The sequence below is a fragment of the Anabrus simplex genome, chromosome 1 (genome assembly GCF_040414725.1).
Source record: "Anabrus simplex isolate iqAnaSimp1 chromosome 1, ASM4041472v1, whole genome shotgun sequence".
In the NCBI taxonomy this organism is placed as follows: domain Eukaryota; kingdom Metazoa; phylum Arthropoda; class Insecta; order Orthoptera; family Tettigoniidae; genus Anabrus; species Anabrus simplex.
In genome coordinates, this window is record NC_090265.1 from 1,481,916,721 (window position 1) to 1,481,932,515 (window position 15,795).

Genomic DNA, 15,795 nt, shown 5'->3' on the forward strand with positions numbered 1-15,795 from the left:
CTTCCAGGCGGCCGAGTATTTTACCCTGCAAAACGGGGTCCAAATTGCGTCGTTGTGCCAGTATGTTGTCACGTTCACCACGAGGCTACACTCCGCACACTATAACAGGGCAAACACGACTGAGGGAATATGGGGCGCAGGCACTGGCTGTGTTTACCTTGCGGTTACGCCGCTAGTCAAAGCAGGGAACACTTCTTTCCTACACAGAGCAAACACGTAAGGTTGGTAGGTGATATTTCGTGCGATTTGCGGTCTCTTTGCTGTTACCCTGCTTACTCGTAACTTATGCTTAACTTTTGGACACTAATGTACTATTGGAACTGTGGTGACTGATTCTAGTTTCCACAGGCGTTGTATTTCTATTGCCAGTTCTGTGTATTTTGATATCTTTGTGGATACAGTATTATTGTTTGCAGACTGGAGGTGTTTGGACAAGCAATTTCTATACGGGATGCGGATCTTTTTGATTTATCGATTAGAATAATATCTGGGCTATTGTTGCTGAACGTGAGATCGGTTGACTTCTCAGTCCCATAGTAGTTTGTATAAAGAGTTGAAGATACGTTTTGCAGCGTATATTAAGGAACGTGTTACCAAGTTTATCATTCATGGGATGTTGTTCATTTTCATAAGACTATGACGATATTGACTCACACTGCTATTCGGTGAACCGTAAAAGCACTAACCGTAAGATCGCTTGTGACGAATGTTCTTCTTCTTCTTCTTTTGCTACCGATTCTTCCCACACCTGTGGGGTCATGGGTGCGGACTGCGTCACACATGCGGATTTGGCCTTGTTTTACGGTCGGATGCCCTTCCTGACCCTATACGGAGGGATGTAATCACTATTGCGTGTTTCTGTGGGGGTTGGTAGTGTAGTGTGATGTTTGAATATGGTGAGGAGAGTGTTGGGACGGACACATACACCGATTCCCCGTGCCAGAAGAATTAATCAGAAGCGATTAAAATCCCCGACCCGCCCGGGAATGGAACCCGGGGCCCTCTGAACCGAAGGCCAGTACGCTGACCATTCAGCCAACTTGTGACGAGTTATCTATTCAAGCTATATCAAGACCTCACGGAATATTTTGTAGATTTCGTTATGAACTACGAACATCACCCATATAAGGCAATTGTGTTTGTATAGTATTTTAGGCAGCAAAGCCACAGTCAGAAGTTCCGGATCGCAATTGTGTCGACTTGCTCCATTATTATTTCAATTACTTTCACCTCAGATAAGCTATCATAATTATATGCAAATATAGCCCCTAATAATTTGAAAGATATGCTTTCTAATGGTGAAAGTATTTCTGTAATCGGTGAAGTCGTTCTCAGGATTACGCTTCAAATAGAAGGTGGGAGAAAAATCCCTTTACACTAGACCATGCACTCGCACCAAGACTTGTGTTGCTGTAGCAGAATCAATTGAACGATCACCGACAAAGTCAACTCATGAACGTTCTAAGTAATTAGGCGTCCCGCGGCCGACTACGCGAGACAACATGCGAAAGGACTTACGGATTTCATTTTTTCACCCACACTTAGTGATCGTGATATGGAACTACATATGCAATGCATACATACCTGCACGCTACCCACGTGGAGTCAATCAATATAACTCTATGTTGTCTGAGGAGCGTGCGAATTATCGCAGCGCGCCGCAGTCATGTTTTTTATTTTCTGTGCAAGAGACAATCCACAGTATTGTGAAAAATCGAGAGAAATCCACTGCATGTTATGATTTGGGCAGGACTGATAGCCGACTATCAGCTTGATTTGTTTATTTTTCTTGGCCGTGTCAATCAGCACACTTAGCCTGTAAATGTTTAACGAGTGACTGCTTCCGGAATTGACGGCTAGAGGAGTAGCTGACATCGTTAAATTCCAACAGGATGGTGCCCCACGACATTTTTCTCTGAGTTTCCGCAGATGGCTGAATGAACAGTATCCGAACCGCTGGATCAGACGTGGATCAAAAGACTTACCTGCTCAATTACTATGGCTCCCACGAAGCCTGGATTCCTCGCCACATCGCACAGTGCACGCTGTGCGCTCTAGTCTAGGTAAAGACGATGAGCGGAATAATAGACGTTGTAGATCCATTAAAAGGTTCGTCTGCACCTATTGTATATAGTGTAAAGTGACTTTCTCCCCACAACATAATCAAACTCATAAACTTTCTCTCCTTATGTCCGGCCCCGCGGTGTAGGAGGCCCCTAGTTCGATTCCTGGCCGGGTCAGGGACTTTTAATTGTAAGTGATTAATATCCCTGGCCTGGGGACTAGGTGTTTGTGTCGTCCTTAACGTTCCTATCCTCACATTCAAGACTCTACACTTCCGCAAATCCAATTACACGCATGTTGATATCATATGGTGCAAGTAGAGGCAAAAGTTCTCTATAGGTCGACGCCCCGACTTGAAACACTAGCTAGCTACTTTATTTTCCTGCATAATTCCTGAATTCATTGGAATTAATGGTTTTCATCCACATATTATCATTTTAAAAATTGGAGCCATAGTTATGCTCCTTAGAAAGGCCCGCTCACACTTACTGGAAGAGAGACGCGGAGAGAGGAACTTCCAAGAAGAATCTCTCCTATGTACGCTCGTACCTATCGGAAGCGCGCCTCGTCATTTCGACAGATGATCGTCAAAACTTGCCTTTTAGTTGTGTGTGAAGCGTTGGTCCATCCGAACGCAACTAATGGATCACATGTTAGCTCTTGCTCTCTTGGTAGTGAAATGGCGTATGGCTTTTAGTGCCGGGATGAGTGCGAGGACTTCGGCTCACCAAGAGCAGGTCTTTTGATTTGACAACCATAGGCGACTTGCGCATCGTGATGAGGGTGAAATGATGATGAAGACGATCCATACACCCGAAATTCACCAATGAGCGTTAAAATTCCCGACCGTGCCAGGAATCGAACCCGGGACCCAAGGCCAGCCCCGTGCAGCCGAACACTCTCTTGGTTGAAGATGCTGGCAGGCAAGAACAATGGACGGCATTAATTTATCTAGAAATGTAAATGGTGAATTGTCTAATTTGTTTCAACCGTTGTTACGCCCTCAAGATAAATTCGAAGTGTATTTTCGAACGAGCACTGTGTAATCTCAACTGCTAATTCAGTGGTATTGCTATGGGCCCTATAACTTATAGCATTTATCATGTAGAAAAGTGTACTTTTCAAATAAATGAATAACATTTTCGGAGTCCTTTTTCAACACAGCCTAGATGAAGCAAACACTATGTTACGTACGGTATGGACTCAACGCGATTGCGAAACACCCCTATACTAGACGAACGTTACCGAAAAAAAAAAAAAAAAAAATCCGGCGGGAGAAGCGGAAGAAATATTCTCGCCAAGCAACCTCCTCTTTTTCGGCGCGGCGCGTTTCCTCCCCAGTAGGTGTAAGTGTGAGCCATCACATGCATTACGCAGCGAAATAATATTTTACTGCCTTCGAGCCGCGTCTGTCTTCCGCTAGGTGTGAGAGGGCCTGAAATCGGAACGTTTCCCAACGGCTCCTAGATGGAACCAGATGAAGGCTTAATTCTAAGAAGTATGTACATTGTTTGGATTCGGAAGTAATCAGTGGAGATAAAGCTGGACAGATAGCTCTAATCCCTCGAACTGACTTAACAACATCCGATATAACAATTCCATTTTCTGTCAAGAGGCATTAGTTTTCAATTTAACTCAGCTATTTTTTCAGCCATGCCCATTTAAATGTCGCAATGCCAAGAGAGCTATATTTTAAGATACAATAGTGCCTGAAAGTAATTGTACAAGGAATGCACCCATGCGTGCTTTGAGTCACATAGCTATTAGCTTGCATTGGGGAGATAGTGGGTTCGAATCCCAATGTCAGTAGCTCAGAAGATGGCTTTCATGTTTTTCCGTGGTTTCCCATTTCTACACCAGGTAAATGCTGGGGCTGTACTTTAATTAAGGTCACGGCCGGTTCTATCCTACTTCTAGCCATTTCGTATCCCATCGTTGCCGTAAGACTTATCTGTGTCGGTGCGATGTTAAGAAACAAATTAAAGTAGAAGGAATGTCATATATAAGAAAATCCTTGAACAAATATTTACCCCACCGTATTGTCTTGACGGGTTTCAGTTAATTATTATTATTTGTCTATTATAATTTTGAAACTACAATGAGTCCGCCTCTGTGGTGTAGTGGTTAGTGTGATTAGCTGCCACCCCCAGAGGTCCGGGTTCGATTCCCGGCTCTGCCACTAAATTTGAAAAGTGGTATGAGGGCTGGAACGGGGTCCACTCAGCCTCGGGAGGTCAGCTGAGTAGAGGGGGGTTCGATTCCATACTCAACCATCCTGGAAGTGGTTTTCCGTGGTTTCCCACTTCTCCTCCAGGCAAATGCCGGGATGGTACCTAACATAAGGCCACGGCCGCTTCCTTCCCTCTTCCTTGTCTATCCCTTCCAAACTTCCCATCCCCCCACAAGGCCCCTGTTCAGCATAGCAGGTGAGGCCATCCTCCCCAGTTGTATCCCTGACCCAGAGTCTGAAGCTCCAGGACACTGCCCTTGAAGCGGTAGAGATGGCATCCCTCCCAGAGTCCGAGGGAAAAACCGACCCTGGAGTGTAAGCAGATTACGAACGAACTACAATGAACAGTGAGAACAGCGGATTTCTACGGAAATAATAAGAATATCAACACAGTGTGTTCGATTTGATAATTAACTGTGTAGCATATGAATATATTAAAATAATATAAAAGTATTTTCCTTTATACCAAAGCCAACGGCCGTAGCCGTGTTGAAACATCGGATCCCGTGAGATCTCCGAAGTTAAGCAACATTGGGCGTGGTGAGGAGTTGGATGGGTTGCCACGCGCTGTTGGTGGTGGGTAAGGGAATGGAGGAGCGGAAAGGAACTGGCCACCCTACCGCACGTAAACTCCGGCTCAAGAACACCTCTGCGGAGGTTCAGACCTGCCTTCGGGCAGAATAACCCTTACCTTTATACCAGAACATTGACGCTTTGTCGAGGAAATATCAAATAAAGTTTCTAATTTGCATTGTTTGTGTGCATTTCTGTTCAATTATATATGTAATTCTGGTGAATAATTCAATGACAAAAGTACATTCGTCCATTTACGTTTATTAAAACTTTCATACCAGGATGAATTAACATATTAAAGGCTCATAGATTAGAAAAGTTACATCCTGATAATAATTAAAAGTAGGTGTAACTGGGATTACAGAATAGACAGGGAGATAATCATTCGAAATGAAGGGGTAAAATGAGCAGGTTTAAACCCGACTGTGATTCAATATGCATTCTTCACATGTTACACATCTGATCACACCGAAGTAGCTCGCTTTCGACTTTTGACCATTGCAGTGACTCGCTCTTCAGATGCTGCTCATGGTACAAGTTAACAGTCTGCTTCGATCATTTTGTGTCCGCCGACGATGACTGCTTTCTTAAATCTAACTTCTGTCTCTTAAATATCATCTTGATATTCAGACGAAAATGCTTTCCACACCAACTAAAGGTAGTGTTTCCATCGTTCCCTTATTTTCCATTAGTGCGGGACTAAGTGCCTTAGCGCTGACTTTCACAATGAAAAGAGGTGGGTTTGACCCCGTCTAAGTTTGACAGTATTTGAAAGTATTCAGATACGCAGCATTGTGTTGGTAGGTTTATCGGCATATGAAGTAACTCTTACCTGACATCATTTCTGGCACTGTCCGACTCGTTGGCTGAACGGTCAGCGTACTGGCCTTCGGTTCAGAGGTCCCGGGTTCGATTCCCGGCCGGGTCGGGGATTTTAACCTTAATTGGTTAATTCCAATGGCACGGGGGCTGGGTGTATGTGTCGTCTTCATCATCATTTCATCCTCATCACGTCGCGCAGGTCGCCAACGGGCGTCAAATAGAAAGCCCTGCACCTGGCGAGCCGAACCCGTCCTGGGATATCCCGGCACTAAAAGCCGTACGACATTTAATTTAATTTCATTTCTGGCACTTATTTTGTTGCTACTTGTTTAACTGCACACAAACACAGATTGTCAGTCATATTGTAGTAGTTAACGGCTAGGCCTGGAAAGCTTGCAACAGTAGCCTTCATTAAGGTTTAGCGCCGGCATTGGCCGGTTAATTGTTAAAATAATAAAATGCGGAGAACCATCTTCAGAGTTGCTACTGATGAGGTTTGGAATCACCATCACTGCGGGAGAGAAAGAAGGTATCAAGTTACGAAAGGAAGGAGGGAAGGCAGAAAAACATGCAAGCTTACTCTATTATTATATTAATCCTTCATGATACCGAGCTTATTTTGGTATACCAAAGAGGCTTAGTGAATCGTTACAAAATCAGTCGGCAACCTTACCTCTCGGAAAGAACTAAATTCAGGCCATATTTGAGATGAATGATTCTTGTTTTAAGAGGAATATTGCGAGATTTCCAGGTATACAAGCATTAATGAAAATGAAATGAAATGGCGTATGGCTTTTAGTGCCGGGAGTATCCGAGGACAAGTTCGGCTCGCCAGATGCAGGTCTTTCGATTTGACGATTTGATGAGAATGAAATTATGATGATGACGACACATACACCCAGCCACCGTGCTAGTGGAATTAACCAATTATGGTTAAAATTCCCGACCTTGCTGCGAATCGAACCCGGGTCCCCTGTGACCATTTAGCCATGGAGCCGGACTACAAACATTAATAAAATAATGATATAAGGGCCATGAAAGGCATATTAAATCGGACAAATGCAACGCCGCCGATGGTGGAGAACATCAGGAGTAGACCAAAGTAATGTCGGACAAAAAGAAGCTAGCCTAGTGGTTTCACGTCATAGACCTACTAACTCAGATAGGTTTTCCCCGACTATGGAAGAGGAAAGGCCTACGATTGGTAAGGAAGCTACCGTGTCTTAAATAAGGTACAGCCCCCAAATTTGCCTAGTTTGAAAACGGGATACTTGCATCCGGGAGATAGTAGGTTCGAATCCCACTATCGGCAGCCCTGAAGATGGTTTTCCGTGGTTTCCCATTTTCACACCAGGCAAATGCTGGGGCTGTACCTTAATTAAGGCCACGGCCGCTTCCTTCCAACTCCTAGGCCTTTCCTATCCCATCGTCGCCATAAGACCTATCTGTGTCGGTGCGACGTAAAGCCCCTAGCAAAAAAAAAAAAAAAAAAAAAAAAAAAAACGGGATACCACGGAAAACTGTCTTCAGGGCTTCTTTGCTAGTTGCTTTACGTCGCACCGACACAGATAGGTCTTATGGTGACGATGGGATAAGAAAGGCCTAGGAGTTGGAAGGAAGCGGCCTTGGCCTTAATTAAGGTACAGCCCCGGCATTTGCCTGGTGTGAAAATGGGAAACCACGGAAAACCATCTTCAGGGCTGCCGATAGTGGGATTCGAACCTACTATCTCCCAGATGCAAGCTCACAGCCGCGCGTCTTTTCAGGGCTTCTGATGATGAAATTCTAACCCACCACTCACGAATACAGCCTTACAGGTGTGTGGCCCCGTACCATGCAACCGTCTCTCTCGATGATCGGCCAAGGTATATCTGATACAAGTAAACGAAATGAAGTAGCAGCCTCGTACTCTTTCAAGTTATGTGTTGCTTGAGCGACATTTGTGAGAGTGAAACTCTATGTGAGTACCGAGTTACTAATTAGCACGGCAAACAGTTTATAATTCAGTGGTCTGTGTAATAACTGTCATAGCAGTAGAGTTAACATTTAATTTTCGTTGTCGATCGTCCCCTTACCGCCAGACCGACTGCGTGACCTAAGCCTGATATAGTGTACATTAATTTGCATTATGGTGCACTAAATTACACCATCTCTATGCACATGTACTACGGTTTCTAGACACTGCAGTTTATCACAGCTTCAGCATTTACTTGCCCCAGATTGAAACGGCATTATCACCCTGCTGTAATTGTTTTAATAGTGTTACGCCTGACTGCAATGTGTCCGCATTAACGGAGAACAGGATGTGTTATCAGAGTTCGACACCAGGCGCGGGCTGGTTTGCGTGGTCCGACGCGCAAATTGCTCCGTGGTCGCCCTAATTGTAACGAGCTCCCAACCTCTGCCGTTAATTGATACACGTGTCACGGGATGTGTTTATGTAAAAATGTTCCCTGGTATGTGATCACTTACTGATCGTGGTGAAGTTACCGCGTTTAACATATCATTGCTTGCACAGTATTCTTAATGGCAAAGCTGTTGATGGTGATGACGGTTAGAATAATACAGCAGAGGTCTGGGTGGGCCAGTATTTTAACACTTGCTTCTCTTTAAATCTGGACTTCAAGTTACACGTGATCTTTATTTTTAAAAGCTATTTGTTCGGGGCGTCGACCTAGAAAGATGTTTAGCCCCTACTTGCACCATATGTGGGTAACCTGCGTGTATTTTGTAAATGGCGGAAGGGTAAATTGTTGAATGTGAGGAAAGGAATGTTACGGACGACATGCCAGGGATATTAATCATTTACAATTAAAAACCCCTGACCCCGCCGAAAATCGAACCCGGGAGCGCCGGGTGACAGGCGGACGCGTTGCCTCCTACACTACGGGGCCGAACTATACTTGATCTAAAACTTGTATAGATTATTATAGCCATTGGCTCGTGACTGTGGTAGGCTTAGTCATGAGCCCTAGCCCCAGAAATGTTTAAGTTAGGCCCCGAGATAGGTCCGAAACTAAAGTAAATTCACTCTCTAAAGTCCAGACTCGTGGAGGATTTACACCGATGGGTCCTAACCCTAGAGAGGTGTTTCACCAATTATTCCATGTCCAATATAGATTTATCCTAACAGATCCAAGCTCGAGGGAGATTTTCACATTCATTTAGGGCCAGGCTAAAAGGGGTTTGGCAGTGCGCGTAGAGGCGCGCGGCTGTGAGCTTGCATCCGGGAGATAGTAGGTTCGAATCCCACTATCGGAAGCCCTGAAGATGGTTTTCCGTGGTTTCCCATTTTCACACCAGGCACCAGGTACCTTAATTAAGGCCACGGCCGCTTCCTTCCAACTCCTAGGCCTTTCCTATCCCATCGTCGCAATAAGGCCCACCTGTGTTGGTGCGACGTAAAGCCCCTAGCAAAAAAAGAAAGGGGGTTTGCACTCATAGACAAATGTTTGAAATACGTTTACTTAGTTTAAAGCCGGGGATAAATATACAGCAATAGGTCCGAGTTCAAGTTAGGTTAACAGTCAAAGGTTGAACTCGAGATAATTTTGTACCTTTACGATGAAATCGAAAAAATCTCTGCTCGAAGATAAATTTCCACCGATATGTCCAGTACACCCACAGCTCCATACTCGATATGTTACCTTCATAGTGTTAAGCCTAAGATAGCACTGATAGGTCCAATCAGACATAGGTTTATACCCAAGATGGGGTTACAGCTATAGATCCAAGCCAGAAATAGATTTACACTGATAGGTCAGTTCTGAGACAGGTTCACACCCATAGTAATAGGTTAACTCAGACACAGTAGATCCCATCCTGAGATTGAAAATGAGAATGGAAAGGTAACACAAAAGACGTTGTTAAACACGTAACAACTAGTTTGGTCCAGTCAGCTCCAATCATGTCATGAGGTGAGATGAAATTATATAACATATTTTTATGGTCGGATGCCCTTCCTGATGCCAACTTCAGTTGAGGAACTATTAAGGATGAATGGTGGTGAATGACACTGGTGGAAGGTGGAAGGAATCAGTTGTGGCCTATGAATAGGAACTGCCCCGGTATTTGCACGGAAGTGAAAATGCGAAACAACAGAAAAACAATCTCAGTACAGCTGACGGTGGGGTTCGAACACACTGTCTCCAGAATTCAGAGCTTGGCTTCGTGAAATACAATGTAGGCTATATAATATTGTCTATCTATCCAGTGGAGTGTCCACGCGTGCTAATGCGCGACAGTTGTGAAGCCACGCTCTGCATTCGGGCGACGAGTGGGTTCAATTCCACTGATGGCTGTCCTGAGAATGGCATTTTGTGGTTTACATTTTCACTTCCAAGAAAATGCTGGGACAGTTCCTATTCATAGGCCACAGGCAATTCCTTCCATCCCTTACACAGTTTCATTTACCTCCAGTCGTTGCATCTTCATTAGCTCCTCAGCTGAGCTTGGCGTCAGGAAGGGTATTCGGCCATAAAAACGTGCCATATATTTTCATCTCGCCTCAGCCCCGACCCCGTATCAAGAAACGGGACTAAGGAGTAGACATATAACTTAAATTTAATAAGTAGCATTTTTTTTTCATATCCTTACTGTAAACGAGGCGACATTAAAATGCATGGCTTGTAACTAGTCAGATTCCAAGTTAGGTTTCCAGCCATGTTCCCGATCGTGTGATAACCACAGTACGCTTCCAGATTGGGGGAATGATAGCTAAGTGTCATTGTCATTTGCTTCTCGCTTATTTGGCCGCGGTTCGAATTCCGGCTAATGTATGTTGGATTCTTGAAATGAAAAATCATCCCTGTGTGGTTCAGATTCCGTACAAATCTGGAGTTTCCGTGACTATGATCGTGATATTGAGGCACATAAAACTACAAGCCTCAAGTCTCATAGTTGAGACCCCTGAGGATATGGGTAGGCGTCTGTGAGTCAGTAGTTGATGACCGCTATGATCCTGACAGAAATCGATCCAAAATAAATATTGTTCAGGAGAATCAATACCTATCTTTTACGTTCTTCGCTGTTTAGACAGAATTTCGAACTGGTGAAAAGTTGTTGTAGTTTTACCTGTGTTGATATCGTGAGCGTAGGCACAGGACATTCTTTTTACGTGGAATCTGGACCACTGGGAGGTAACTCTTACTCCAAAAATTCCTCATGCATTGGCCGGGATTCCAACCACGGCCACTTTGGTGAGAAGCTGGTGACACTTCCACGCGGCTATCATATCCCTCGAACGGAAGTCCTTAATACTTTAGTTTCTCTAACGGTATTTGTTACGCTCAACTATTAGGGCTCAAATTTAAATTAGTGGCATTCAGCATTAGATTACGAAATTATTTACTCTTTTAACTCGTTTGGCAATTTATTCTAAATGAAGATAAAAGACTGAAGGTTTATGCGCTGTATATGACTGATACCCGGTTATTGTTCTCCGTAAATAAAACCGTGATATATAACAGACTGTTCCTCTTGCGAAGATTATTAGGTACTTACGCTAACAATCATAAGAATGAAGAAATCATGGCCTGAAGTATAAGGACTGTAAGCACCGTGAGCCGTAAACGTAATGTGGTCATAAAACTGGTAACATCGAAGTAATATTGGCTCCAGAGCGCAACAATAAAAGGAGGAGGAACGCAGAAGCAGAAGAGAGCGAGAGAAACCTGTTAGTTCTACGCAATACGACCTACTTCAGGGATATTTCTTTATATTTAGTTCCACATCACGTTTGTGGGAGTTAGGATGAGAATTTCCTTTCAAGCATCATGTTGGCAGTTTATTTCGTTAAGAATATCATTTATGTTTTGTTGAATGACATGACATATTGTACCGTATCATGTCTTAAATTCGGCCCACCTCAGGGTAGAAGCGTGTGGTACGTCCGAATGTGGGCAATTAAAATATCTACCTGCTAAAATATACTGAAGTATATGGACAGGGAATATGTACATATAAAACAAGTGAATGAGAACGCATGTTATCGGATAAAATACATTTATAACTAAAACATGTATTAAAATCATACTAAATAACAAATATCAAACAAAGCGAAGAACCGACCATTAAATGGGTCAAAGGAAGTGACATGCACATTTACATAAATTGACATTTTGAACAAACGTTTACAAATTAGAAAACGGGTAACGAACCCGACAAATATGATATATGTTTCATGGAATATGTATATGTTACAATACTTCATTATTTTCACTGTCTCGTTAAGTCCCTATTTCTTTGCCCAAAGGTTCGATCTGAAACCGTTCATGAGATGCAAAAATAATATCCAATAGTAACTGTCCTAATTTACATATGTTCATTCCGATCACAAGGACACTTGTTCAGGACTGCGTCTAAATCAACCATCTAAAACAACATAGATTCTAATCATATGGATCCGTGCCCATGAGCAACGAATAAGGACAGAACCTCGCTTATCCCAAATTTAGCCATCAGGCCAAGGTCTCCCCGTTACTCAAAAAGGACAACATTACAACACAAAAAAGTACACTGGACACGACAATAAACAACACAAGATAAATATACATAAATCGCACGTCTAAAATAAAACACGCACAAAATACGCACTGAAGTAGATAGAGGCTCCGGGATTCGATCTTCACACATCCAGGCTCCGAAGATTGCACGTCTCACGTAGACACAACATTTCAGCACATCTCGACACGACACGGGACATCAGCTGGTTAGCAACAAAAATTTAAATAATTGGGGTTAGCGGTTGGCATTTCATCGAAATAAGAGTATTCATTGTAAAGACTTTTACTCACTAAATTCGGCCCTCAGCCTAAAAATGACTTGGGGGGTTTCTCCCTACCTAGGAATTAATTAACTCGACGGGGCTTGGCACCTTGTTGGTGCTCATAGAGCAAAGCAAAGCAAAGCAAAGTCATTCCGTACAGGCCATGAAGGCCCCTGGTAGGGTGGAAGGTAAAGGCTTCCACTATCCGTAACCTCGGCACTTGCTGGGGTAGAGTGGTTAGCTATACGCCCGGCCACTTTTGCCCAGGAATTAACCTGGTACTCATTTTGGTGTAGGTTGAATGAACCTCAGGGTCATGCGCACCTTTGGAAGTGGAAATCTCGTTTCTTAAATTTTACAACTTTCTGACGGGGTTCGAATCCACGTCCTTCCGAGCGAACCGAGCACGCCTTCACCGCCTTGGTAAGGCAGTCCCTCTGTTGGTGCTCATAATTGCACAGATTCTCACTGACAAATATACTTCACAGCCCACATGTGTTCTCGCATAAAAGCAGGCTGGCTTATCAATACATATATATCATGGCTCCAAATAAAGCAACATGTCTTTCATAGCCTTTCTCTTACCATTTCAGTCCCGTAAACATCTCACGGCAATTTTTTTTTGCTATTTGTTTTACGTCGTACTGACGCAGATAGATCCAATGGCGACTATGGGACAGGCAAGGCCTAGGAATGGGGAGAAAGCGGCCGTGGCCTTAATTGAGGTACAGCCCCAGCATTTGCTTGGTGTGGAAATGGAAAACCACGGAAAACCATTTTCAGGGCTGCCGACAGTGGGGTTGGAACCCACTCTCTCCCGGTTGCGAGCTCATAGCTGCGCTCTCCTAACTGCACGGCCAACTCGCCCGGTAGACGGCAATTCTAGCCTCAAATATAATGGACCCTTGGTTCGATGACCGTTACATTCATGAATTTGCCTGCCGCCACATTTGAAGACCCTGTTCTATTTCCGACGTTGAAGGCTCTCCCGTTACGCCTCGATGCAGCTGAAAATTCATGCGTCATGCATAGAAACACCCTGACCTTATGCTATCTTTAGTCTAAGCCTTCCAATATCGCAACGCTGATGGCGCGCAGCATATTAGGTATTATGAAGTTTCTGCCCAACATATCTATCAAAACTCAACTCGTACAGGAATAAACTACTAATTAATGCACACACCTATATCTAGCCTATTTTGTCCCTTGCTCCCATCTAATTTATAGATAACATTTAGTTCGGGCCTAACATGCATACAGCCCTGAAAGTATTTAATTTGACTTAAAATGTGCAAATCAAATGCCGCACTGGATTACATTTAACAATTAATTACTTGTTTAAGAATGGCCTAAACTAGTGCACATGCTTACAGAACAAAAGGACTTAGTGGCCATCTTTCCATCAGCGACGAATCACATGACCGCTATGTCATGTGTGCCTAGCCCATGATGACGACACACAAAACATGGATGAAGGTTCTCCCCTCGACTCCTGGATACACCATGGTTGTCGTCTACTTGATCCTGGTCGTGTCTGGAATTCTGGAGTTATTTCAGAACATCTACTTCACCGCTTATCTTGATCGTACACTCGACTACAACCTTAGTGTTTGGCTACTATCGACTATGGCTTCCGCACAGAGATGAGTTCCGTTTGTACAGCACTAATTACGGGAACCAACCCGGTTGTAATCAGTCCTTGACAGCGATTATATCTTTCACGGCTCCCACACCCTATTACCACGATCCACGTACGCGTTATAAATACAGTAATTGCAATACTTGGTATTGTCACTAGCTCTTGTGAGCTAACTCACGGTGATTATTCATTGGTCTGACAACAGAAAATAAATATGTCTAATATGCGTGCGAATTATGCCACGCCGCACTTGGCGTTTCAAAACAGCGGGTTAATAACACAATGAAACATGGGGTGCGCGAGTGACTCGATGAGCAAATGTCAAGTAATTCTGCGAAAGACAATCAACTGACAGAATGAGAATCGACTGAGAGAACTGGAGCGCTTTCTCCCTTGCAACAGCTTTTATAGTCTCAACAGGACGCTAGCCTCGAGGTAAACCCCCGTCTAACAAACCGTTCTCCTTTGTAACAGCCCTCCAGATGTAAACGGCCGCTGCCGTAAATACGCACCTTTCTCAATTCAGCATAAGTAAATAGTATTATTGACTCGTTGCATTCGATAATTCTGTTCTTAATTATGTGTGACGTCAGATCTGTAGAATTTAGCATGGTGGTGGATTTATTGTTTTAAATTCGAATTATTCTAGCCCTGGGAAAGAGAAGTCTGTCAACCTGTGACAATTGTTCTGTGGATCCCCTCGTTTAAATCTCAGGTTGCCACGCTTGGGCTTGTTGGTATATTAGGAGTTTACACGATTGAAATCACGACTTGCGGATCAATTCCAACTGGAGGAATTCGTTCCTTCCGGAGCAATACGGGGTTCTCACGGTCTATGGCACGGCCTTCACTCACGGCAACTCTATGGCGCTCTAAATACAAAAAACATTGTACCAGAGTGGTACATAAAGAGGTAAAGTTTGTTTGTATGTAATGGCTAATCTCAGGAACTACTAGACCGATTCCAAACATTATTTAACTAATAGAAAGATACATTATCCCTGAGTGCTATGGGCTATATTTTATTTTCAAAACAATTCGAGGGGGTATTTCGTGGGGAGATATAAAAACTAGGCTAATATAGACGAAATATCAAGGACGAGACAAAGCTTATTTTAAGCCCCTTGACGCAAAGAATAAAACTAGGTAAGCCCCACGGGTCCGAAAACCATGTTTTAAGACCCTAAAACCAACGGTTATTGAGATATTGGCACCACAATACTCCTGCTCTAGGAATCGGATAGAGAAATAAACTGCCGTAACCATGGCAGCATCAGCTCCAGTATGTTTACAGCAGCGAGATTATCTACAATATATCACAAAAACCTCACATTACAGACATCAAATTTGGTATTTGGAATCTCTTTTAAAATAAAAAACATAAATTATTGTTTTCAGAATATCCACTTAAGGGGTGAGGGTTGAAAAGAGGTGAGGAAGGAGATGAATTCGTTATATGAGGATACATTTATCTCAGAAACGGAAGATGTTACAGGCGTTAAAATTGGTAGGCCGTACTTGTAATCTCTTTAAAAAATAAATGAACGCACTTTTTATGGAAAATCCACTTAAGGGGGTGAAAGATTTTTAAAAAGCGCGTGATATTTTAAAATGAGTATCTTCTTCTCTTCTATCGGTTTTCTCACACCTGTGGGGTCGCGTGTACGAACTGTGTCGCACACAAGGATTTGACGCTGTTTT